The following is a 27,935-nucleotide window of genomic DNA, read 5'->3' on the forward strand; positions in this document are numbered from 1 at the left end:
CCAAACAGCAAATCCCAACTACTGCTTTTAGCGTCTCATATCCCAGTCTAATTCTATCAGTATCCTGTGACCCAAGTCGATACTTTCCATTATTCTTGTTTTACTTTTTTAGATGTTCATTTTATAACCTTTTTTAAGACACTGTCCATTTCATTCAGCTGATTTTGCAAGTCCTTTTCCATCTCTGATAGTATTACAATGTCATTGACAGACTTCAATATTTTTATTTTTTCTTCCTGAACTTTTTGCTCTGTTTCTCATACCTTCAAAATTTCAGACCGTATATGAGTCACCATCGTCAAAAGCTTTCTCTAACGCTATAACTGTAGATTTGGCTTTCTTCAGTCTATCTTCTAAGAAAAGTCGTAGGATGTTTGTACATTTTCCTAGAGCCCAAACTGAATGTCCCCAGATGTCGACTTCTACCAGTCTGTCTAGTATTCAGTTCATAATTCGAGGCAGTATTTTAAAATCACCACTTATAACCTGATAGTTAGGTAATATTGACACCTGTCAATACACGATTTATTTTGGACAGGAGTCATTATATTCTTCTTAGAGTCTGAGGGCATTACACATGTATCATTTATCTTGCATACCAAGTGTAATAGTTTCTGTCATGGATGGCTATTCCGTGGATTTCAGTAATTTTGAAGGAATGTTGTCTATACCACAGGCCTTATTTCGACTTAGGCTAGGTCTTTCACTGCTCTGGTAAATCTTTCTCGCAGTACCATATCCCCCAGTTCATCTTCATTTATTCCTCTTCTATTTCTATAAATTCACTTGTATGGACCTTACATTCCTTTCACCTTTCAGTTTTCCTTTCTTTGCTTAGTACTGGCTTGCTATCGGAGCGCTAAATATTGATACAGATGCTTATTTTTTCTTCAAAGGCACCTGTATCTTTCTTATAGGAGGGATCTATCTTTCTACTAGTCAATCATGATTCAACACGCTTGCATTTCTCGTCAACATCCTTGCTTTCCTCGTCTAACAATCCCTTCTTTGCCATTTTACGCTTATTATCAGGGTCATTTTTCCTACGCCTGTACTCCCTTTCATCTGCTCCATTTGCTGACTTTTTACACAGTGACTAAAAAAATTGCGACACTAAAAATAATTAACGTAGAGTAATGAAATTTCGGGAATACATTTATCTAGGTAATATATGTAAGTGATTAACGTTGAATGATCACAGGTTAATGTAAGTGCGAGATAAGCCATTGCAAATGTGAAATGCTGGTACATTAATAACCGGTGTAACCGTCAAAATCGTGAATGCAGTCACGCAAACGTGCATACATTGTGTTGCACAGTTGCTAGATGACAGTTTGTGGGATGCGGTTTCATGCCTGTTGGACTTGGTCAGCCGGCTGCGGTGGTCTAGCAGTTCTAGGCGCTCAGTCCGGAACCGCGCGACTGCTACGGTCGCAGGTTTGAATCCTGCCTCGGGCATCGATGTGTGTGATGTCCTTAGGTTAGTTAGGTTTAATTAGTTCTAAGTTCTAGGGAACTGAAGACCACAGATGTTAAGTCCCATAGTGCTCAGAGCCATTTGAACCATTTTTTTTTTTGCACTTGGTCGGTCAACACAGGAACGGTTAATGCTGTTTATGAATGACGCAGGATCTGCCGTCCGATGATGTCCCATACGTGCTCGACTGAGGGCAGATCTGGTGATCGAGCAGGCCAAGGCAATATGTCGACACTCCGCAGAGCATGTTGTTTTGCAACAGTGATGTGGGTGAATGTTATCCTGTTGGAAAATACCCCTTGGAATGATATTTATGAATTTTAGCACAATAGATTGACGTATAGTCAGAGTGCTTGGGATAACCAGGAGAGTGCTCCTGCTTTCATACTAAATCGTACTCCAGACCATAATCAAAGGTCCAGTGTGTCTAAGAGGCACATGTTTTGCAGGTCCTGATCTGTCCTTCTCCTAACCAACACGCGGCTACACTGGCACCCAGGCACAAACAGATCAGAAGACACAGCAGACCTCCACCCTGTCCTCCAATGGCCTCTCGCTTGCACTACTGACATTGCAAACGGCATTGATTTGGGGTCAGATGAATGCACGCTACAGTGCGTCTGGCTCGGAGCTGTCCTTGAAGTAACTGATTTGCAACAGTTCATTGTGGCACTGTGGTGCCAACTGCTACTTAAACTGCTGCTGCAGATGCAGTACGATGCATCAGAGTCATACGCTGAACACGATGGTCTTTCCTCTTGGTAGTGCGAAGTGGCCGTCCGAAGCCCTGGGTTCTTCCGACTGTATATTTTCGTGGCTACCGCTGTCAACAACCACGTACAGTGGCTACATTCCTGCCAAGTATTTCTGCAATATCGAAGGAACATCCAGCTTCTCGTAGTCCTATTATGCGACTTCGTTCAAATTCGTTGAGGTGTTGGTAATGGAATCTTTGTCGCTTCAAACGCTCCTGACCGTTACAGCGTGTCTTTAAACAAATCTGATTTGAGTCCTTATAGAGGCCGTCGTGGTTAACAAAGTCGTCTCTCACTTTCAACATTCGTCTCTTTTCAAAACCTCGTCCACTACACGTTTCCACCAGTCTTTTTCCGTCCGCAAATGGTTCAAATGGCTCTGAGCACTATGAGACTTAACATCTATGGTCATCAGTCCCCTAGAACATAGAACTACTTAAACCTAACTAACCTAAGGACAGCACACAACACCCAGCCATCACGAGGCAGAGAAAATCTCTGACCCCGCCGGGAATCGAACCCGGGAACCCGGGCGTGGGAAGCGAGAACGCTATTTCCCTCCGCATACGTTTCCTTGGAGAGATACATACTGCTCAACTCAGTGCCGTCCATGACGTTTCTACATTTTTCTTAAAATCTGATGTCTTACGAACACTTTTTTTCGTGATACTCTGGTGACAATCGCCATCAAGTTTACTAATTTAGAGCTCTTACAAGAGGAGGGACAAGAAGAGAATAGAAGCTTTCGAAATGTGGTGCTACAGAAGAATGCTGAAGATTAGATGGGTAGATCCTGTAACTCATGAGGAAGTATTGAATAGGATTGGGAAGAAGAGAAGTTTGTGGCACAACTTGACCAGAAGAAGGGATCGGTTGATAGGGCATGTTCTGAGGCATCAAGGGATCACCAATTTAGTATTGGAGGGCAGCGTGGAGGGTAAAAATCGTAGAGGGAGACCACGAGATGAATACACTAAGCAGATTCAGAAGGATGTAGGTTGCAGTAGGTACTGGGAGATGAAAAAGCTTGCACAGGATAGAGTAGCATGGAGAGCTGCATCAAACCAGTCTCAGGACTGAAGACCACAACAACAACAACAAGAGGAGGCCGCCAATTGTGAAATTCAGATTCGATTCATGCTACGCACAATAAAAGCTCATGGCCAGAGGTGTTATGTGGCAAAGCACCAAGATGCACTTCTCAGCCGTTGTCGAGAAAATCGACAGTTAAAAGAAACCGTTGCGGTGAAATACGATTAATAATTTTCTACAGCGTCGTGGGGCAGCGGTAAGCGCTCGGGTCCGTAATCCGAAGGTCGCCGGGTCGAATCTCGCCCCATGCAACCTTTTTTACCTTGTTTTTAGTGTTTGTTTTTTGTAATTCAAATGTACACACACACACACACACACACACACACACACACACACACACACACACACACATATTATGCATATAATAAGTTGTTGAAAGTCGTTTGTCGTGGAAAAACTGGCGACTTCGACATCATTATGTTTTCCGCAAACAAAGTTGTATTTCACAAATGTTATTAATTGTCTTCATAATGTTTACCACGTATAGTTAACGGAAGACGTGGAAACGATATTCCGAAACGAATACGTATAGTGTAAGTCAAACGTTCGAATTAGAGACTCAACGAACACGAATTTGCTGTGGCAGGTATGAAATATAAACTCCGTTACTCGCTCGTTACACTTGAAGGACAGATGTTGAATGGGCCGAAACGAGCCGCCGCATAACAGCGTAGTTGCCTGCTAACTTCGAAAGAAGGTAGATGCGGTCCCTAGCGCAACTTATAACATCGTCGAAAATCAGTGCGTACGTGAGAGCTTTGGTACACCCTGTTAAACAAACGGAAAAATGGAGGCGGTACAATTGGAGAGCGATCCGGGCCCTTCGCATGAAAGTGATGTGATCGAAGAAGATTCTATACACAGTGAAGAGGCGAAACAATAATTGAAAGATGCGTTGGTGTATTTTGAAAGCCTCCTTCGTAACAGTAATCGTATCGCAGCAGAACCGTCATCATCAATCAACAAAGAAGCCATGGTAATTGCGGAAGAAATGTTCCAGAATACGCTGAAAAAGCTCGCCGAAAAAACCATCGTTCATGATGAGGAACTGATACACATTAATGAAATCGATGTTAATAATGCCTACGAAGACGTTGAAACGAGTTCCATTGCCAACGAATCATCAGACGAATACGAGCCGGAAGAGAAGAAAAAAAAAGGGTACGACTATATTTTTATGGATTACAAAATTAGAGCTGTCAGTCTGGCCAATGAACATCCAGGCTGGAGTCTCAAAACTCTACAAAAAAAGGGGTTCTCTCGTTTGACAAATATGGGCTATTTATCCAGGTAGGAAGAGCAAATCAAACGTGGCGGTAGCAAATTTGATAAATATTGTACCATCGATTCATGCGTGCATGATCGCTTCGTAGAGGCTCGACAAAACTTCCTGCAAGTTACTACCAGAAACCTGCAGCAGTGGGCCTTGGGCGCTGCAAGTCAGTTCCCAGATTTCAACTTCGAAGCTTCAAAAATATGAGTCACCGAATTTAAAAAGAAGCATGGGATTCGGCAAGGGAAAAACACAAAATTTGTTTCCCGGAAAGAGACGGCTACCCAAGACGAAATTTTGGCCGCAGCGGACACATTTCGTATCCAGACGCGAACGTTGATAACTAACTTCGACAAAGATTTCATAATTAATAGTGATCAGACAGGTACGTAAAGAGCTGTTCACAAATGTCACGTGACATGATGATAGAATATGATAATCTGATACATGATAGACAACACAGATTTCGTATATTTCTTATATAAACGATATTTTTATATTTTGTTTGTCAGGGTGCCAGTACCAGTCCACGTTCAACAGAACTCTCGCCGAAAAAGGGCCAAAGGCTGTCCTGGTAACCCGACACGACATGAACAAGGTGACACATTCGTACACGGTACAATATTCAATCACGATGTCTGGACGAGTCTTGCCTCTTGTTTTCGTATGCCTCCAAGAGTCCACAGGTACGTTTGGACCCAGAGTACAGAAGACAGTCGACGAGTACGCCAAGAAGTATACCAACGTTGCTATTACATCCTCCAAATCCGGTAAACTGACAACGGGTTTGTTCATGGACCTCTTGCGTAATGCTTTGCAACCATACGTACAAAAGAAAGAATTTCTCCTTCTGATCGACTCTTGGGGTGGGCAAACGAAACCGGCGTTATACGATGAGATGTTCCAGGACGATAAGAAGTTACCAACGTGGACTATAAAAGTCATTACTCCAAAGTGCACTACTCTCGTCCAACCGTGTGACGTGTATTTTTACCGGCAGGTAAAAAATTTGATCAAGCGCCTTCAAAGTTGTGCTTTTTTAATCGAGCGAAACCGTGACATCAACTCCAGAGACTATTGAATAAAAATCCAATCCATCGACCACCACCAATTGTCTTCTCCGATTTTTGCCGATATGATGCGATACGCGTGGTATGCATCAAACTTGACGAATTATAGAACAATTTCTCAGAATGTCAGTCAGGTGTGTTTCCCAACAGATAATTTAAAAAACAATTGTTCTTGTAAAAACGCATCGTTTATCAGAATGTGCTCGATGTCGTGCTGTTTTCTGCTTTCCATGGTTCAAATGGCTCTGAGCACTATGGGACTTAACATCTATGGTCATCAGTCCCCTAGAACTTAGAACTACTTAAACCTAACTAACCTAAGGACATCACACACATCCATGCCCGAGGCAGGATTCGAACCTGCGACCGTAGCAGTCCCGCGATTCCGGACTGAGCGCCTAGAACCGCTAGACTACCGCGGCCGGCGACACTGCTTTCCATGTTTCTATGATAACTATCACTGTGGTTCGTGCGATACTCCAACTACTTCTGGTCACTAATTGTTAATTATGTGCGAGTGTATAACGAACTTTTCAATAAATTGTATCCACTTGAATATTATTTGTGATATTGTGTTTTATTTCAAGTATTATTTTTTCCACGACAAACGACTTTCAACAACTTATTATATGCATAATTGTTGCAACTGATTGCTGAGAATTATATATATATATATGTGTGTGTGTGTGTGTGTGTGTGTATAAATTTGAATTACAAAAAACAAATACTAAAAAAAAAGGTTGCACGGCGCGAAATTCGATCCGGCGACCTTCGGATTACGAACCCGAGCGCTTACCGCTGCACCACGACGCTGTAGAAAATTATTAATCGTAGAGAGTATTTCACCGCAATGATTTCTTTTAACTGTCGATTTTCTCGACAACGGCTGAGAGGTGCATCTTTGTGCTTTGCCACATTACACCTCTGGCCATGAGCTTTTATGCAGTATGTGTCGAATCCCCCCCGTGAACCACGGACCTTGGCGTTGGTGGGGAGGCTTGCGTGCCTCAGTGATACAGATGGCCGTACCGTAGGTGCAACCATAACGGAGGGGTATCTGTTGAGAGGCCAGACAAACGTGTGGTTCCTGAAGAGGGGCAGCAGCCTTTTCAGTAGTTGCAGGGGCAACAGTCTGGATGATTGACTGATCTGGCCTTGTAACACTAACCAAAATAACCTTGCTGTTCTGATACTGCGAACGGCTGAAAGCAAGGGGAAACTACAGCCGTAATTTTTCCCGAGGGCATGCAGCTTTACTGTATGATTAAATGATGATGGCATCCTCTTGGGTAAAATATTCCGGAGGTAAAATAGTCCCCCATTTGGATCTCCGGGCGGGGACTACTCAGGAGGACGTCGTTATCAGGAGAAAGAAAACTGGAGTTCTACGGATCGGAGCGTGGAATGTCCGATCCCTTAATCGGGCAGGTAGGTTAGAAAATTTAAAAAGGGAAATGGATAGGTTGAAGTTAGATATAGTGGGAATTAGTGAAGTTCGGTGGCAGGAGGGACAAGACTTTTGGTCAGGTGAATACAGGGTTATAAATACAAAATAAAATAGGGGTAATGCAGGAGTAGGTTTAATAATGAATAAAAAAAGTAGGAGTACGGGTAAGCTACTACAAACAGCATAGTGAACGCATTATTGTGGCCAAGATAGACACGAAGCCCACGCCTACTACAGTAGTACAAGTTTATATGCCAACTAGCTCTGCAGATGACGAAGAAATTGATGAAATGTATGAGGAGATAAAAGAAATTATTCAAATAGTGAAGGGAGACGAAAAATTTAATAGTCATGGGTGACTGGAATTCAAGCGTAGGAAAAGGGAGAGAAGGAAACATAGTAGGTGAATATGGATTGGGGCTAAGAAATGAAAGGGGAAGTCGTCTGGTAGAATTTTGCGCAGAGCATAACTTAATCATAGCTAACACTTGGTTTAAGAATCATGAAAGAAGGTTGTATACATGGAAGAACCTTGGAGATACTAAAAGGTATCAGATAGATTATATAATGGTAAGACAGAGATTTAGGAACCAGGTTTTAAATTGTAAGACATTTCCAGGGGCAGATGTGGACTCTGACCACAATCTATTGGTGATGAACTGTAGATTAAAACTGAAGAAACTGCAAAAAGGTGGGAATTTAAGGAGATGGGACCTGGGTAAACTGCCTAAACCAGAGGTTGTACAGAGTTTCAGGGACAGCATAAGGGAACAGTTGACAGGAATGGGGGAAAGAAATACAGTAGAAGAAGAATGGGTAGCTTTGAGGGATGAAGTAGTGAAGGCAGCAGAGGAACAAGTAGGTAAAAAGACGAGGGCTAGTAGAAATCTCTGGGTAACAGAAGATATATTGAATTTAATTGATGAAAGGAGAAAATATAAAAAGGCAGTAAATGAAGCAGGCAAAAAGGAATACAAACGTCTCAAAAACAAGATCGACAGGAGGTGCAAAATGGCTAAGCAGGGATGGCTATAGGACAAATGTAAGGATGGAGAGGCTTATCTCACTAGGGGTAAGATAGATACTGCGTATAGGAAAATTAAAGAGACCTTTGGAGAAAAGAGAACGACTTGTATGAATATCAAGAAGAGCTCAGATGGAAGTTCTAAGCAAAGAAGGGAAAGCAGAAAGGTGGAAGGAGTATATAGAGGGTCTATACAAGGGCGAGGTACTTGAAGACTATATTATGGAAATGGAAGAGGATGTAGATGAAGATGAAATGGGAGATACGATACTGCGTGAAAAGTTTGACAGAGCACTGAAAGACCTGAGTCGAAACAATTCCCCCGGAGTAGACAACATTCCATTAGAACTACTGACAGCCTTGGGAGAGCCAGTCCTGACAATTCTCTACCATCTGGTGAGCAAGATGTATGAGACAGGCGAAATACCCTCAGACTTCAAGAAGAATATAATAATTCCAATCCCAAAGAAAGCAGGTGTTGACAGATGTGAAAATTACCGAAATATCAGTTTAATAAGTCACAGCTGCAAAACACTAACGCGAATTCTTTACAGACGAATGGAAAGACTGATAGAACCCGACCTCGGGGAAGATCAGTTTGGATTCCGTAGAAATGTTGGAACACGTGAGGCAATACTGAGCCTACGACTTATCTTAGAAGAAAGATTAAGGAAAGGTAAATCTACGTTTCTAGCATTTGCAGACTTAGAGAGAGCTTTTGACAACGTTGATTGGAATACTCTCTTTCAAATTCTGAAGGTGGCAGGGGTAAAATACAGGGAGCGAAAGGCTAATTACAATTTGTACAGCAAGCAGATGGCAGTTATAAGAGTCGAGGAGTATGAAAGAGAAGTAGTGGTTGGTAAGGGAGTGAGACAGGGTTGTAGCCTATCCCCGATGTTATTCAATCTGTATATTGAGCAAGCAATAAAGGAAACAAAAGAAAAGTATGGAGTAGGAATTAAAATCCATGGAGAAGAAATAAAAACTTTGAGGTTTGCCGATGACATTGTAATTCTGTCAGAGACAGCAAAGGACTTGGAAGAGCAGTTGAACGGAATGGACAGTGTCTTGAAAGGAGGGTATAAGATGAACATCAACAAAAGCAAAACTGGGGTAATGGAATGTAGTCTAATTAAGTCGGGTGATGCTGAGGGAATTAGATTAGGAAATGAGACACTTAAATTAGTAAAGGAGTTTTGCTATTTGGGGAGCAAAATAACTGATGATGGTCGAAGTAGAGAGGATATAAAATTTAGACTGGCAATGGCAAGAAAAGCGTTTCTGAAGAAGAAAAATTTGTTAACATCGAGTGTAGATTTAAGTGTCAGGAAGTCGTTTCTGAAAGTATTTGTATGGAGTGTAGCCATGTATGGAAGTGAAACGTGGACGATAAATAGTTTGGACAAGAAGAGAATAGAAGCTTTCGAAATGTGGTGCTACAGAAGAATGCTGAAGATTAGATGGGTAGATCACATAACTAATGAGGGGGTACTGAACAGAATTGGGGAGAAGAGGAGCTTGTGTCACAACTTGACTAGAAGAAGGGATCGGTTGGTAGGACATGTTCTGAGACACCAAGGGATCACCAATTTAGTATTGGAGGGCAGCGTGGAGGGTAAAAATCGTAGAGGGAGACCAAGAGATGAATACACTAAGCAGATTCAGAAGGATGTAGGCTGCAGTAGGTACTGGGAGATGAAGAAGCTTGCACAGGATAGAGTAGCATGGAGAGCTGCATCAAACCAGTCTCAGGACTGAAGACCACAACAACAACAACATGAATCGAATCTGAATTTCACAATTGGCGGCCTCCCCTTGTTAGACTTTTACCAGGTTTGTCTGTGTGTGTATGTTCTGCCCTGTATAATGCAGTGGTAATTATACACTGAGGTAGCTGTCATTCGCTGTTCCTTTACAACACATCGGTTCGTTGACGATATTCTGCTCCCCGTTTTGTTGCCCTTCATGCAAGCCATCCTGGGCTTATAAAAATGGCTCTGAGCACTATGGGACTTAACATCTGAGGTCATAAGTCCCTGGCCTACATTTCAGCAAGATAATGCACGTCCGTACAGGCGAGAGCTTATACTCCTTGTCCTAGAGCTTGCCTAACAATACCTTGGCCAGCGAGGTAGAGGGATCTCTTTCCAATTGAGAACATCTGGAGCATTATGGGTAGGGTCCTCCAAGTAGCTTGGGATTTTGAGGATGTAACGCACCAGTCGGACAGAATTTGGCACGATATCCCTCCGGAGGTCATCCGACAAGTTTATCAATCAGTGTCAAGTCGAATAACTGTTTGTATGAGGGCCAGAGGTACACCAACGTGTTAGTCACATGTTCAATTTGTAAAGCGCTTTACCTGGAATAAATAATTTAAATTTTGTGAAATATTAATCATTTATTTGTGTGCACATGTACATCACATCTACTGATTTCCGTCCCATTCGGATAATTACTTCGTGGTGCGTCACTTTCTTTTTTCGTATAGCAGGGGTCACCAAACAACGGCCCGTGAAGTCATTTCATCCGATCCGCCGACTGTAGTTGTATTTGCTTCATAAAACTTATGGAACACGAGACTTAGTGATAGAATTTAAATTTAAATATTGTGTTTCGAATACTAGAAGATGATCACACATGCAGAAATCTCCTGTCTGCTATGTACCTTAAATTTTCTACGCTCACTGATTTCAGAATAAAATTCAGTCGTCAGTTGCACAGATATTTTTATTGTGCGAAACATCTAGACAACTGACTACTGAATTTTATTCTGAAAGGGGACTGTTGGAAGATTTGTAAATTTCAGGCGATCTGTTCAGAAACCGAATCACACATTAGCAAATACTCTGTGGGAAAGGCTTAGATGGTTCTCGTGTACTGAAACCAGTCTTTTCTACTGTCAACTTTATTCGGGAACATAATTCAAAATTAGATTAGCTTAGATTCAATTTTCTTTCCATAGACACAAAAATGAGATGAATCTCGTGAGCGTGAAACAAGTCAGTGAGTAAAACATGAAAACATAAAAATTTTGAATTTAATAATCACTATTCCGATCATTTATCAGGAGATTGTCAAAATCCATAAGTACATTACAGTAAACTGGAACTGCTAATATTTACAGAATTAATATACTGTCAGAATGAAGCGCACTTATGGACTTTTGATAAATTTATGATACACAATATACCTAATCTTGACTGTTGTGACCAAGTGCTGTCAAAACTGAAATCTAACAGACATTTTTACTTAAGCTGGTCTAACAGTGCCTGTTAAGATATACATCTGTAGAGTAAAAGGAGTTGTCTGTCAAAAAGTCTTTCAAAGTCTGTGTAAATCGTGCTTTATCTGAAGCCAAGTTTTTAATGGCTGCTGGCAATTTATTGAAAATGTGTGTTCCTGGATATTGGACCCCGTTTTGGACCAAGGTTAAGTGATTTTAGGTCTTTGTGTAGATTCCTCTTATTCCTAGTTTTGATACTATGTACGGAGCTGTTGGTTGGAAATAGAAATGTATTTTTTACAAGAAGTTTCGTTAAGGAATAAATATACTGAGAAGCAGTGGTTAGAATACAAAGTTTCTTGAACAGGTTTCTACACGATGTTCTTAAATTTACAGCACAAATGATTCTCATAACACGCTTCTGCACGCTAAAAACTTTTCTCGGTTTGATGAGTTACTCCAGAATACGATCCCGTATGACATAATAGATTGAAAGTAAGCAAAGTATGCAAGTTTTTTTTAATATTTATATCTCCTACATCTAACATCATCTTCAGTTCCACGCGTTTCTCAAAGAAACTGATTCTGAATTTGTGAGTTGTCTAATCACACAGCAGTGAGGTGGCTCAGCTGCGGTAAAATTGTGTTTCGTATTTATAAAATCCTAAACGAAACATGTTTCTCACACTGAAAAAATAGAGCTGATACACAATTGTCAGACCCTACATTGCTGTGAAAGTTGTCATTTTTGCTTGAAATCAGAACCCACATGATTGAAACTAGAATTTCAGGGAAAGGATTACCTAGTCTGTGGTCTCTACAAAACCATCAGAAGATTTCAGAGAAAGGTGTCATAATTTATAGCCCAATTGGGAGGAGAAGACGTTCGGTTTTCTTGCCCATCCTTCCTAATCCGATGGAACCGATGACCTTACTGTTTCGCCCCTCTCCCAAACCAACCAATCAATCAGGAATGAGTGATGTTCTTCTGTTCCAGAATCGATTTGATTATAATCTTGATGATGTGCCAGTTGAACTGCAGTTGGAACGCTAGCAAATGACTTGTTGAAGGAGAACTTGATGAATTTTACCGCTGCTTGCCTGATTTTGAGTTTCCAAAACTGAAGAAATTTGCACTAGTGTTTGGAAAAACTTACATCTGTGAGCTATCATTTTCATAAATGCATTATTTTAAGTCTAGAGATCGAACGAGACAAACTGATAAACATTTGAAAGCATTTCTTTTATTTGGATGCAGCAATACCATACCAAATGTTCACGATATCTTGAAAATTAAACGTTAATTTTACAAACCTTACTAACATTTTTTGCTGTTTAGTTTGAGAGATTCGGATATATTGACACTAGGTCTGATGTAACTATAATATTGCTAACGTCGCCTTCTAACTGATTTAATAAATAAATAAGTTGGCTGTCCTTGTTTTTTGTGCGTTGTATTCCACTCACCCATGATTAACGCTGCACTTTGCTTTTCGTCTTTCATTCCGGACCTAACGGTCTGGCTTGCAAATATTGTACGAAATGATGATGCGGCTCGCGCTCCTCTTTTCCTCTATTACCCGGCCCGCTGCGAATAAAGCTTGATGACCTCGTCTTAAAGTGTACGATTCACCTGCGTTAGCAGTTGCTATTCTACTTTGTCATGTAGCTTATGTGCGAACTTTACATTTTGTCCTTGTTGTACGTTGGTACGTCTTCACTTGTACTGCTGTCGCCTGATTTGCTATCCGTCTTACTGTTGACGCTCTCGTTAGTATTATCTGCACTCGTTGTCGCCTGTACTCTCGTCGCGCGATTTCTCTACGTAGCTAACTCGACAGTCGTTAAGACCGGTCAACAAGTTGTAATCTCTAAGTGACTGTGTTATGTAGTCGTCGTGTGTGTCTGGGCTAGTCCTGTTTCTTGAGACCAGCAAACACTATATAGGAGTATGTGTTCCAGGGCTCTCCTCTCTAAACAGACACAGTTACCCACCTGTTCGAATTTTACACCATCAAATGACTGCGGTATGGCTCTTGGCTGCTTGTAGGGGAACCATGCCCCACCAGGGACTGATATGTTACACGCTTTACCGCTCCGTGACGTTGAGAAGCAATGCATACACTCCACGGGTCTTTTTGCAGCTGTCCCGCTCCCTTTGTAATGAATTCTCACTCCACTTTTTGAGCTCTCTCAAGGTCAATATTTCCCCCTTAAGATCTCTCTCATTGTATATGGTCTCTCCGTCCTCAGCCAAAATATTGCAGCGGAATGGTTAGTGGTTATATTTACCTGGTACATCCCGAGCACCAAGCGCAATGCCTTCCACTGATGGAGTACATTCCACCTTACTACTGTGGCGTCAGCTGTGATGCAGAATCGATGTGCCCACATGCTAGCAGCAAAACATGTTTGTTGTTGACTTGAAGAGAGCGCAGTTGTACGTCCTTATTATATCTTGGGCAATCTCCAACTAACTGTGTTGATTCTGGCAGGTTCATGCAGTAACTTACAAGCCCAGTCTCTTTTAACATGCTGATAAGGGTTCAGTTTATGGTCGAGGCATATGCCCATTAGGACACCAGAGACGCACTCAGGTCGTGAAATTCGATCACCGTTGCAATTACCTCGTGTACAATACTTGAGGATGAAAGTAACTTTCGCATGATGTGTCATTGCCTAGTAATGCAGCTCAATGAAACTTGGTCCATACATAGAAAGAACTAGTATGGTTTATTACAGTACAGTACAGTATAGTGCAGAATGTAACAGAAAAAATACGCAATGAGACGAACAGAAATTACACTTTTATTCAAAGACAACAATTTTACTGTAGCCACAGCAATTTGTGATGGTCCCCAGGACACTGCAAACTGCTTGAGGTGGTTCCTTACAGCGTTTGTGATCACCAAGAATAGCAATCAATGCACGCTCTGAAGCATGCTCTAATACTGGCCACAAGGTTGAAGTTCTTGTCGTAGGATGTTCCATTCATCCACCAGCCTGGTAGACAAGTGCTGGACGGTCGTAGGTGCATGTGGACGTGCTGGAATACGTTTACCCATCGCATACCACACACGTTCGATGCGATTTGAGTCAGAGAAGCGGGCAGGCCACTCCTTTAGCTGAATATCCTCTCGTTCAAGAACGTCTCCACACGCGCTGTTCGATACGGTCGCACATTGTCGATAAAAATGAAGTAATGAACGACTGCACCCCTGAACAGACGCATAGTGACACCATAACGTTGAACATCAACAAAAGCTAAACGAGGATAATGGAATGTAGTCGAATTAAATCGGGTGATGTTGAGGGTATTAGATTAGGAAATGAGATGCTTAAAGTAGTAAATGAGTTTTGCTATTTGGCGAGAAAAGTAACTGATGATGGTCAAAGTAGAGAGGATATAAAATGTAGACTGGGAATGGCAAGGAAAGCGTTTCTGAAGAAGAGAAATTTGTTAACATCGAGTATGGATTTAAATCTCAGGAAGTCGTTTCTGAAAGTATTTGTATGGAGTGTGGCCATGTATGGAAGTGAAACGTGGACGATAAATAGTTTGGACAAGAAGATAATAGAAGCTTTAGAAATGTGGTGCTATAGAAGAATGCTGAAGATTAGATGGGTAGATCACATAACTAATGAGGAGGCATTGAATAGATTTAGGGAGAAGAGAAATTTGTGACACACCTTGACTAGAAGAAGGGATCGGTTGGTAGGACATGTTCTGGGGCATCAAGGTATCACCAATATAGTATTGGAGGGCAGCGTGGAGGTTAAAAATCGTAGAGGGAGACCAAGAGATGAATACACTAAGCAGATTCAGAAGGATGTAGGTTGCAGTAGGTACTGGGAGATGAAGAAGCTTGCACAGGATAGAGTAGCATGGAGAGCTGCATCAAACCTATCTCTGGAATGAAGACCACAACAACAACAAAAACAACAACATTGGCTAGTGAGTGTACCGAGTTAAAAGTATTTGGAGGTCAATACGCGCGGCAACAATTATGTTTTTCCACACCGTAACACCTGCAACACCAAAACGTTCATATTCGATAATATTGCTGGGTGCACTATGTGTTCCCTCCTTTTGACATGTGAGAGTACGTCCAGCATTGTCGAACATCATCGTTTCGGTGGTCCAGGTGTTAATGAAGTGGGGAGGCGTAATGTTGCATGGGCGTACTGACCTCCAAATCCTTGAGCAAAGTGTACTCACCAATCGATGTTATTGTGACACTATAGTTCTCCACTACTTGGTTCTGTTCAGTGGTGCACTCGACCGTGACCTCATTTTTGTTGAGGACAATGCGCGGCAGCGTCGAACAGCGGAAGATGGGGAGGTCTTGAAACGAGAGGATATTAGGCGAATGGAGCGACCTGACGTTTTCCCGGCTTAAGATCCATCGAACTTGTGTGGACTGCGATGGGCTAACGTATTGCATCACGTCCACACGCCACATCGATCGTCCAGAAGTTGTCAGCCATTTTGGTGGAGGAGTCGAATGTCTGCCACAACAGCGCCTTAGCAAACCTGTGGCCGGCATTGGAGAATATTACAGAGCATTAATTGCCATCTATGGCGCTCATACACCCTATCAAGAACTATGCTCTCCATTTTGTAATGCCCCGAGGGACCGACCCAAGTAGCGGCGACTACAACGAAATTTGTTTTTTAGATATATTAATTTTCAATCTAATTTTTAATTTTTAGTTTTTTAAAATTTTTTGTGTGGATCGACAGCCTCAACGTGTTTTCGGAATGAAAACGTTACCCAAGTAGGCTATATTCTTTTTATTATCCGTGCAACTGGCCAATTTCAACCGTGGGTCATTGTAATTACAATGTGAAATGAATCTGGAAGCTTAAGATATTTGCTTGAAAATGACATGTTGAAAGTCACCAACTGCACGGATAACAGAAAGAGCACAGCCTACTTGGACCATGCTTTCATTCTCAATACAATAAAATTATCGTCTTTGAATAAAAGCGTCTTTTCCATCCTTCTCATTGCGTATTTCTTTCAGCTACCTTCTCTACCATACTGTAGCAGTTCTTTCTATGTTTGGTCCAAGTTTCCTCGCACAATGTTACCCAGCAGTGATAAGTCATGCGGAAGGTATTTTCGTCCTTGCCGTTTCACACACGAGGGTATTACAGTAACAGCTACCAGCGTTCGCCCCTCTTCTGTATGCCATCAAACAATCACCTGTGTCTGGCGGGCGACGGCTATGCCAGGCGTAACTTCCAATGCTTTTTTATGTACAGTTCGCTTAAGTTAATAGTAGTTGAAAGGACAACGTTGCACTTCAGAACTAAGTCTCTAATGAGAGTAAGGCATCCCTGTTTCCAATTATTACCTTTTAGTTTCTGGAAAGGGGAATATTAGAGAGGTTGTAAGAACACCTTGCAAAATATTAATCGTATCGAGGTGACATCGCATTAATACCGTGTGACACCTCATTAACCTTGATAATGGCCTGCAGTCGGCTAGCAAAAGGGTCGACAATTTCTTAAAGTATGTCATATACAGCTGGAACCACTCATCGATGAAGAGATCCCTTAGAGATACCAAATTGCGGAAATGTTGATCGCTCCTTTTCAGCCACTGCTCCAAATAATCGCACTGTTTTTCCATAGGATTAAGATAGGTTATTTAACGGAGAAGTGGCGGTGGGATAGGGCTCGTGAGTGCTCAGCTGTTGTCATCTTGGAAGACGGAAGTGTTCTCAGTATACTAAACACGAATATGTAGAAGACAAGGGAAAAGTCGTTGCTCCCACTACCTGCGAAGTGCTTGTTGTAATTCGATTTTGCGCACAATAGAATGTACAGCTGCTCAGATTCAGCAAGAGTTGTGCCTGTTTTGTGGTTCTGCAGAAATGGATGAAAGTTCGCCAATGCTGTGAAGATTTAAAAGAAAATGGCCGTACAGCAATTGGACGAAATACTGCGGCCAGATCGGCGTTTGACGACTGGTGCTCTGGCTGCTGAATTTCCTCGAGTTAGAAATACCGCTATTTATACAATACAAGATCGACGTAACATGAACAGTCGTCCGGAATAGTCTTTACGGGGAAACTGACGTAATCAGAGCTTCATCACCTGCACAACTGCAAAATAATGCCAAAGTGCAAGCTGAAGATAACGAGAAAGTTAGATTTAAAATCTGACAGAAAAAACTACTATCATAAGTTTTAAATTTTTTTAGTACTACTCCATGTGGTAAGCAATAAAAGGCGTAGCATTAGTCGTGCTCAATCATGATACCGACTCCAATCGGAATATTCTGGCATGGGAGTATTTTTCTACGGCTGACTGATAATACCGTTTTTTTCTCCACTAATTCGTTTTCAGTAAACTTTCCCTCGTTAGTTAGTTATAGTCCAAGCGACACTCACTGGAAAACAACGGCACATAAATTTTATCAAAGAAGGGGTAAGATTTTACGTTTTCCATTTTTTATGCAACTCATTCATTTACTTTGAAAACATCTTGTGTCCCAAAAGTTAAGTTTGACATGAAATTCACAAAAGTTGTTGTATGTCAGCCGATTTATGCTACCTTTTTAAGTATCTGAAGCTGCCTCCTTATATGATTAAATTCAGAATATCCAACGAGTTAGGCGAAATAACTGGAAAACAGCCACAAATGGTATTTTTATTCATATTCAGCAATATAATGTTAGACTGATAATGAAAATGAAAAATCTGATAAAGAAAGAATAATTAAAACGACTAGGAAAATCCTGTTGGATATCAACAAGAATAACCTAGAATGCGCTGATTAATAATCCTCAAAGTAGAGAATAAGCAAATGAAATTAAAAAAATGTTAATTCAGCTTTGATCCCCAGCCCACGCCCGCCTCTCTCCCTCCGTTCACCTCTTCCACTGTTCCACTGTACAACGTAAACACAAAAGCAGTTCACCAGTTTTCTGTGGTCAAATAACACTTGTTAGCATTACTTTCAGTCTTCCATACAAAGTGTTTGCAGTATACTCTCCGGAACATGGTACTGTTATACTAAGCGATCCAGTCACATTAATATGACCGCCGCCCATGTTAGACGTCAGCGCGTAACAACCACTCACAGATGGCAGGTGGCAGCACTTGCAGTAGAGGGTATATAAAGCGTGTGTGTGTGGGACGCGGGAAATGGTGCAGTCGTTGACGTAATGCGGAAACGAAGTGATTTACCTGACGTCCAAACGGGCATAACTATTGGATTTCGGGCCGAAGATGAAAGCATTTCCGAAACGGCTACGTTTGTAAACTGTGTGCGTGCCACTGTGGTTAAAGTATACCGTGCCTGGCAAAATGCACTCCGTCTTCAGGCCACAAGTGGCCTATCGGGACCATCCGACCGCCGTGTCATCCTCAGATGAGGATGCGGATAGGAGGGGCGTGTGGTCAGCACACCACTGTCCCGGTCGTTATGATGATTTTCTTTGACCGGAGCCGCTACTATTCGGTCGAGTAGCTCCTCAATTGGCATCACGAGGCTGAGTGCACCCTTAAAAATGGCAACGCATGGCGGCTGGATGGTCACTCATTCAAGAGCCGGCCACGCCCGACATCGCTTAACTTCGGTGATCTCACGGGAACCGGTGTATCCACTGTGGCAAGATTGTTGCTGCCTGGCAAAATAGCGATATACAAAACCGGCGCCGAGACAACTGTGACGCACCAAACCATATACGACAGTGGTAAACGAAAGCTGCAGAGACGCGTACGTGTGAACAGACGTGCAGCTGCTGCGAAATTGACCACCCAGATGAATCAAAGGCCTACCAACAGTTTCTCTTCAGTGATCGGTCAGCGAACATTGCTGCGTATGGGTCTCCGCCCTAGGCGCCTGTTTCGTGCACCCAAGCTCACTGGTGTTTATCGGCGACGAAGGCTGGAATTTGCGTGCCAGTGCCGCAACTGAACGTCCACTGGGTGCCGATAGGTGGCTTTTTCAGATGAATCAAGTTTTATGTTCCACCGGCGTGAAACATCTCAAACACGCTGCAATAATCATCGGAAGGATTCCTGCAGGAAGAGGAAGCATTATGATCTGTGGAATGTTTTCGTTTCATTCCCTGGGTCATCTCGTCATCCTGGGAGGCACAATAGATCAACATGAGTATGTTCGACCGCTTGGCGATCATGTCTACCCCCACGTGCAGTTGTTTTTCCCAGTACGTGGCATCTTCCAGCAGGACCGTGCAACGTGTCACGCAGCTCGCAGTAAACGTGCGTGCTTCGAAGAGCATCAGGATGAGTTGACCGTACTCTCCTGACCTCTCAGCTGCCCGGATTTATACCCAGTGTAAAATCTGTGGCACCACCTCGATCGAGGTGTTCGCACCATGGATTCGCAACCGAGAAATCCAGCGCAGTCGGCGTGGCTCCACATCCCTGTCGATACATTCCAGAAGCTTAGTGACTCTCCTCCTGCACCTCTCGTAGCGATCCACTCTGCAAAAGGTGATTATTCAAGCTTGTGATAAGTGGTCACATTAACGTGACTGGAGAGTTTATAAGTGTGTTACTGTGTACTTCATTTTATCACTATAGCTGAAAAAAATATCGTTTTCTACTCTAGAAGAGAAGGAGAAAAAAGAAATTTCAAGGTCGCAAAGATGTTTTAGTCAGGAGCTGTGAGATTTTCAAACTCCTTGGGGTTCAATACAACGCAACGTGTAGTTACAGAGTTGCGAAATCGGAAATCGATGTCAGGCCGCTATACTGCAGCCATGTTTATGTTGTACTGGCAATTGTCACAAATCCTCAGGAGAGGGATTTGGGAAGCCCTCTTCTGAAGCTCGTAAGGGATGTACGAGTGTGTGAAAGAGCCAAGGATTGGAGAATTTATTTCTGCCCTTCTTTTTCAAGGTTCCCAGCAATATCGATTGTGGGACAGCTGTAGAAACTCCGATGAATCAATGAAATGGCATAGCTCCCCGCTAACAGGCTGACAAACAAAGTCGTCTGGTGGTTGCTAAAGTCACAGCCTTTAGCGTTGCAATCGGCTATGTTAAATCTATTTAACACACGAGTGCTGTCATTTCTAGAAGTACTTGAGAGTTCTGTAAACAACAAAGGAATCTGTACTCTAGTACACCCCTTCTTCCTCCTCCCTCCATAGCGTACTCCTATGCCTCCGGCTACACATATATATGTGTTTTGGCATCAGTATTCTGTCGAGTTTTGTGCAAAGCCGCTACAACTTGCTCCACTGCGTGAGCCCCTTCATCTCGGAGCAGCGCTTGCCTCAAAAGCCCTCATTTATTTGTTGGATCACTGCAAATCTATGACTTTTCCTACAGTCTCTGCCCTCTACAGATCCCTAAAGTAACACGGAAACAACTTTTGATGTCTTAACGCATGTCCAAACACCCTGACCCTTCCCTTTTTCAGCGTTTTCCGCATGTGCCTCTGCTCATTTTTGTATCAGTCTAACTGATTTTCAGCTTGGTTCTATAGCACCACATCTCAAACTCTTCGATTCTCTTCTTTTATGTATCAGCGAAAGAAAATCTGGCGCTACGAATTGATTCCGTCGCCAGGGAGACAGGTGGTGTTAGTCGCCACTACGGAAGTGAGTCTAATTCATAATTGCTGAGTGAGTTCCCCAGTGACAACCCTGAGTGACAAATCGTGCGGATCGCTGCCATTGTGTGCGTGTCACAGCCGCTCTCGCTCTCAGAGATAAACAGAGGTAATGGCGGCCAGCACGCAAACAAGCCATCAAGGCATGATTGTGTTTGTTATGAAGGATACGTATGTGGAGGCTGTTTGGATATTTCTCTCACAGAAGATAACTGAAGAACATGGATCGGTGTCCCAATTATTGCGTGAGCCCACACCATCAGATATAACTGCTCATGGAAGTGGGTAATGCTAGTCTATGTCGTAACATCCTAACATGGTATGAAAGACACTTATACGATAAAATAGCAGCATGCAAACGTAGTGAATATAAACCAGTAACGTTGCACTATAATGAAAAGAAATACACTGTGAGAGAGTTGCACAAAATTGTTCTTAATTGATTACCTTTGACGGGCAACCACTGGTCTAGGGGCTGCAATGATTCATTCTTTCTAATAATCAGGTCCAGGTTTTAATATAAACACTGGAACACACTTTTCATTTTCCATTTTTTCATTTGTTACAATGTTTTTGACCTAATCACATGTAGATATATTTAACGACTCGTAAGTAAAAGATTCTCATAAATGGCATTTCTTTCTCAAACTTACCACAGTTACATGAATCGGCATACAACTCTTAAGTGGTTCAAATGGTTCTGAGCACTATGGGAGTTAACATCTGTGGTCATCAGTCCCCTAGAACTTAGAACTACTTAAACCTAACTAACCTAAGGAAATCACACACATCCATGCCCGAGGCAGGATTCCAACCTGCGACCGTAGCGGTCACGCGGTTCCAGACTGAAGCCCCTAGAACCGCACGGCCACACCGGCCGGCTACAACTTTTAACTGTGTTTCCATAACATGCCTGTCTCTCTAGCACTGCTACTATATACGCTTTTTTGGCTCGATCTCATAACCACAAACATTGAAACAGAAAAAAATTGTTGCGGCGTAAAGTCAAACGCCGGCTCCCCAGTCGGGAACGATAGAGAAGAGACGGCTGTGAGAAGACGTCAGCCAATCGCACACTGACCGACCCCTCTCCAGGATGACAACGCGACAGCAGCGGCCCCTATGCGAAGAAGACATAAGCGCCGCGTGAGACTGGTCGTGGCCCAGTTGAAGAGCAGTTTCAAGATTAGCGAGTTCTATAGCAGCATCGACACTAGTTACTTTGCTTGTACAATCTATGTATACTGAAGAACATAGCTTATTTTGAATGTCGCCCTTTCGTTGCGACACTTCTGTGTAATAGTCAAAGTTGAGTATTGTATTCTTTTCCTTTGAATGTTGTCTAGCGATCGGAGAAAGCAGGTTTCCTAGACACCTCACATTTGACGACTAGGCTGGATTTAACAAAAATGAAATCGATTTAGAAAGATGTCAATATTTACTAATAGGTTGTATATAACAAAAATAGAAGTCGTGTAGTAATGTGTGACAGTCGTCTTACTTACATGCCAATAGTTGGTAACAACTAGTCGCTGTCGCAGTTTTGAAATCGTTTCCTGTGAAACATGCACATCGCCACCTCCAGGGCGCGTCGATGATAAATAACGGCGTCGGTCAAGCAATATTTTCACTAGCATTACGGTCTAAGAACAATACGCAATCACTTGCATGAATTTCTACATGTCGATCTGCATGCCAGTACGTGTTTGACATTCAGCCATTGTTACAGCTCTCAGATCCTGGATGGCACATATCGATATGACTACGCCGTCTCCATGGCAACCTTTAGCGTCGCCTAACCGCTATCTTTGCTGCCATACAATCTACGAGTTTACCTTAAATCCCCACAGAAGACTATCTGTGTTCCCATAACCGATTATGATTGTTTATCTCTTTTATATATATTTTTATCACAGATTGACTTAATGCTGTTTGTTGCAGTTACTCTGTTTAATATAAGGCACCCATTCCTTAATCTGTTTTTAGTTTTTGTGTGATCATTTTGTATATACTTTATTATAACAACCGTTTGGCATCCTATATGCATGACTGGCTATCGCTGATGTAATTCGGTGTGCAATGGGAGGAGCAATAACTGCGCATCTGTCCTTAGCAGTTAGCCGTAGTGCCTGCTCCGTTCACAGCCACCGTCTACCATCAGGGTACAATTTCTTCTTTTATTGTTTTTTTATATAAGATGTATTTTGTATATTACTATATGCCACTAAATCTATTGTATGTACATATTTCGGTGTGAGGTCTGAAGATGGTCTGAAACAGACCGAAACCGGTAGACTAAAAAAAAAAGGAAGTTTTTTGCGGTCGTGCTTGTTCATGTTAATTTTTAAGTAATAAAAAAACCGCTGTATTCCAAGAGAAATGTTCTCAAAAATCACCTGTAAAAACTGAGAATTGCGAAAATTCGACCAAGAGTGGCATTGGAATATTCATATGAGAGATAGCGTTGGTAGATCAAATTTAGGTAAGAGAGTATCCTCCTGTTATCATTACAATGAGTAGCAGTGAAAATCCTCGTATCATCTGCCGATGATTCTCTGTGGGTGTCATGGCACAGTGGGGTATCGTTGTAGTGGAAATGGCTGGCGAAAGCGTAGCCACTTTGGATAATCATTTCTTGCTCCACTGGCAGCCAGTAGCAATGATTGTAGTGTCGGAGAGGTAATATATGTCGATAATTATGTGTCCTTGTAGCTTTAAAACGTGGTTAAACTTTAACGCTATGTCATATGTTTTCTTTCGATGTACGAATTTGTCCACTGTAAACGGCGTCCTGTTGAAATTTGTGGGGTTTACTCTGATACTCAGAGAAGCCGTAGCTTGTTAGGAACTATCTGGTCTCAAATTACTTCTAGACCACCTCACAAAATTTGGGAGAAATTTCGTATCGTTTCTATAATTTGGTCCATGATGTTGCATGAACTAATTGTTTTCCGATATAATTAAATTTTCCTGGAGACATTTTAGTGATGATCTGAGAAGGGGAAAATAAGCTGAAGATGTGAAATGAAGTTTGCGTTAGGAGGAAAGTGAACTATGGTAATTGCGCAGCTATGTTGGCTATTTACGTGTGGCGGTGAAATCTGCCTAGTAGGTAAGGAGACCCGGGTTCAAGTCCCAGGCACAGCACAAGTTTTAATTCATTCCTTCAGCTTCCATCACTATCGTAATTGGTTTCTGATCTCCAATAATGTTTATCCTTTCCTCCTTGACGACGGGAGGTCTTAAAGTTTTATAACCTCGAGAAACTAGTTACATAATTATTATTTTGTTAGTTAGCGGGTACACGTCTTCAGTACTAGTACACATTGAAATCTTCCCGCCACAGTAGCGTAGCGCGACGTTGGAGTAGCCAACACATGCCGCAGCCCATTGATAAAGTATAGCATCATGTGGTGATTCGTTTTCGACAGCAACTAAACTGTTTCAATTGTGTCAGACCAATCCAGACGGCTAAAGAAATAATACGTTCCGTTTTCTGTCTGTATGACCTGAAATCAGTATTCTTTTACTATAATCTTTTTTACAAAATGAAATATGTTTGTGACTCAAAAATGTCTCTTATTCTCAAAATAGTTTTCGCAAAATGATGACTCAAAAAGAAATCTTTTTACGAGGGGCGTTTAAAAAGCAACACATTTTTTTCTTAAAGCAGGTTGGTTTTATTCAGGATTCCTGTACCCCATATTATCCCGCACTCTTTTGGCTACAAATCCTTGGTTTTCAACATGACCGCCGTTCAATGCGGCGTCCCTACGCCACCTTACTGGGCGGGCCTGAATGCCCGCATGGTACCGCTCTATTTGCCTTGCTACACCAGTAACCTCCCCATCATCCATGGACTGCTTCCCGCGGAGTACAGCCTTCAATGGGCCCAGCAGATGGAAGATGCGAGATCCAGGGTGCAGGCTGCATGAGGAAGAACAGTCCAGTGAAGTTCTGTGAGCTCCTCTCTGGTGCGCACACTTGTGAGAGGCCTTGCGTAGTCATGGAGAAGGAAAAGGTCTTTTGCATTTTTATGGCGACGAACACGCTGAAGTATTTTCTTCAATTTCTTGAGGGTAGCGGAATCACCTCAGAGTTGATTCGTTGCTCCACGAGAGAGGAAATCAAACAGAATAACCTCTTCAGAGTCCCAGAAGTCCGTCGCCGTGATTTTACTGGATGGGGGTGCGGCTTTGAAATTATTACTCGGTTGAGAGGTGGCGTGGCGCCACTCCATTTGTTCGGAAATTTGTGGTAAGGTCTTATGGGACCAAACTACTGAGGTAATCAGTCCCGAAGCTAACACACTACTTAATCTAACTTTAACTTACGCTAAGGACAACACACACACCCATGCCCGAGGAAGGACTCGAAGCTCCGACGGGTGGAGAGGGGGTTGGGGGGTGGGGGGACAGCGCGAACCGTGACAAGACGCCCCAGGTCATGCGGCTACCCCGCGTGACGCGCCACTCCATGGATTGCAGTTTTGTTCCCGGTTCGAAGTGATGAACCCACGCTTCATCGCCTTTGACGATGTTCAACTAAAGCTTGTCATGATCAGCCTCGTAACATGCAAGTAATTCCGCACAGATGACCCTTCGTTGTTCTTTATGGTCTTCTGTTAGGCGGCGAGGAACCCAGCGGGTACACAAGTCTGTATACTCCAACTGGTGGACGAGTGTTTCAGCACTACGAGCGGAGACGTCCAGTTGTGCAGTGACGTATTTGATTTTGATCCGTCGGTCACCTCTAATGAGAGTGTCCACACGTTCCAACATTGCAGGAGTCACCGCTGTATGTGGCTGGCCGGGAAACTGGAGATCGAACAGAGTTCTGCGACATTGTTACAATGATAACAGCCGCGTTGTCCAACGATCCACCGCGGTTTTTTTCACTTTCAGGTATCCACAAACATTTCGAAAGCGCCTGTGACTATCTGTGATGCTCTGGTTTGTAGCCAAAAGAGTGACAGCTCTCTACTTGGAACGCACCTTAGTTACAGACGTCATTTTGAAGGCTACGTATACACTACCACCTATAAGAATTTTATGAAACTGTAGGAGCTGAAGCGGAAATATTCCACGATGTATCACAAAAAAATGGTTCAAATGGCTCTGAGCACTATGGGACTTAACATCTGAGATCATCAGTCCCCTAGAATTTAGAACTACTTAAACCTAACGACATCACAAACATCCATGCCCGAGGCAGTACTCGAACCTGCGACCGTAGCAGTCGCGCGGTTACGGACTGAAGCGCCGGCGATGTCTCACAACAAAGTCCGCATTTTGCCAACCGAAACTGGCCGAGAAAAAGAATGTGCTGCACTGTTTATTGAACGCCCCGCCCACTTTATCGTCTGTCACTAGTATCTTTTGTGGAGTCTACTGCCTTCTTGTATGATTTTAAGGATTGAAGCCATATAATAAGTCGCATATTGTCGACAATTGATATAACTTACATTATTTCTCATCTGAAATTTCCATTTTAGAGACTTCTGTGTGTTACGCGAATGCTGTAGTATTGTAATTTAGTTTCTGAATACTCACCAAGCTTCTTACCCGTGGTCTAGGGGTAGCGTGTTTGATTCATAATCCGTCTTCGGTCCCGGGTTCGATCCCCGCCACTGCATAAATTTTGATAAATAATCAGCATTGGCGGCCGAAGACTTCCGGCATAAGAAGTCAGCCTCATTCTGCCAACGGCCTTGTGAAAGAGGGCGGAAGAGCGGATAGAGGTTCAGGGCACTCTCTTGTCCTAGGGGTGGGAAATTGCCCCTAAAGGCGGAAGAATCAGCAATGATCAACGACATGAGGATGCAGAAGGCAGTGGAAACCACTGCATTGAAGACACGTAACGTGTATCCACAGAACATGTGGCCTGTAATTGAAGAAGTGTCATGATGATCTCTCCATTGGCAAAAGATTCCGGAATAGTCCCCCATTCGGATCTCCGGGAGGGGACTGCAAAGGGGGAGGTTACCATGAGAAAAAGATTGAATAATCTACGAAAGGTTCTACGAGTCGGGGCGTGGAACGTCAGAAGCTTGAACGTGGTAGGGAAACTAGAAATCTGAAAAGGGAAATGCAAAGGCTCAATCTAGGGGTCAGTGAAGTGAAGTGGAAGGAAGACAAGGATTTCTGGTCAGGTGAGTATCGGGTAATATCAACAGCAGCAGAAAATGGTATAACAGGTGTAGGATTCGTTATGAATAGGAAGGTAGGGCAGAGGGTGTGTTACTGTGAACAGTTCAGTGACTAGGTTGTTCTAATCAGAATCAACAGCAGACCAACACCGACAACGATAGTTCAGGTATAAATGCCGACGTCGCAAGCTGAAGATGAACAGATAAAGAAAGTGTATGAGGATATTGAAAGGGTAATGCAGTATGTAAAGGAGGACGAAAATCTAATAGTCATGGGCGACTGGAATGCAGTTGTAGGGGAAGGAGTAGAAGAAAAGGTTACAGGAGAATATGGGCTTGGGACAAGGAATGAAAGAGAAGAAAGACTAATTGAGTTCTGTAACAAGTTTCAGCTAGTAATAGCGAATACCCTGTTCAAGAATTACAAGAGGAGGAGATATACTTAGAAAAGGCCGGGAGATACGGGAAGATTTCAATTAGATTACATCATGGTCAGACAGAGATTCCGAAATCAGATACTGGATTGTAAGGCGTACCCAGGAGCAGATATAGACTCAGATCACAATATAGTAGTGATGAAGAGTAGGCTGAAGTTCAAGACATTAGTCAGGAAGAATCAATACGCAAAGAAGTGGGATACGGAAGTACTAAGGAATGACGAGATACGTTTGAAGTTCTCTAACACTATAGATGCAGCAATAAGGAATAGCGCAGTATGCAGTACAGTTGAAGAGGAATGGACATCTCTAAAAAGGGCAATCACAGAAGCTGGGAAGGAAAACATAGGTACAAAGAAGGTAGCTGCGAAGAAACCATGGGT

At 42.6% G+C, this 27,935-nt stretch overlaps 1 protein-coding gene across 1 annotated transcript in view; it reads left to right on the forward strand.

The window, feature by feature from the left end:
* LOC126419091 (aquaporin-like) overlaps window positions 1–27,935 on the forward strand; it is a 355,970-nt gene that overhangs the window by 22,865 nt on the left and 305,170 nt on the right. The gene's annotated exons all lie outside the window — the stretch shown is intronic.

This window comes from Schistocerca serialis, chromosome 9, assembly GCF_023864345.2.
Source record: "Schistocerca serialis cubense isolate TAMUIC-IGC-003099 chromosome 9, iqSchSeri2.2, whole genome shotgun sequence".
In the NCBI taxonomy this organism is placed as follows: domain Eukaryota; kingdom Metazoa; phylum Arthropoda; class Insecta; order Orthoptera; family Acrididae; genus Schistocerca; species Schistocerca serialis.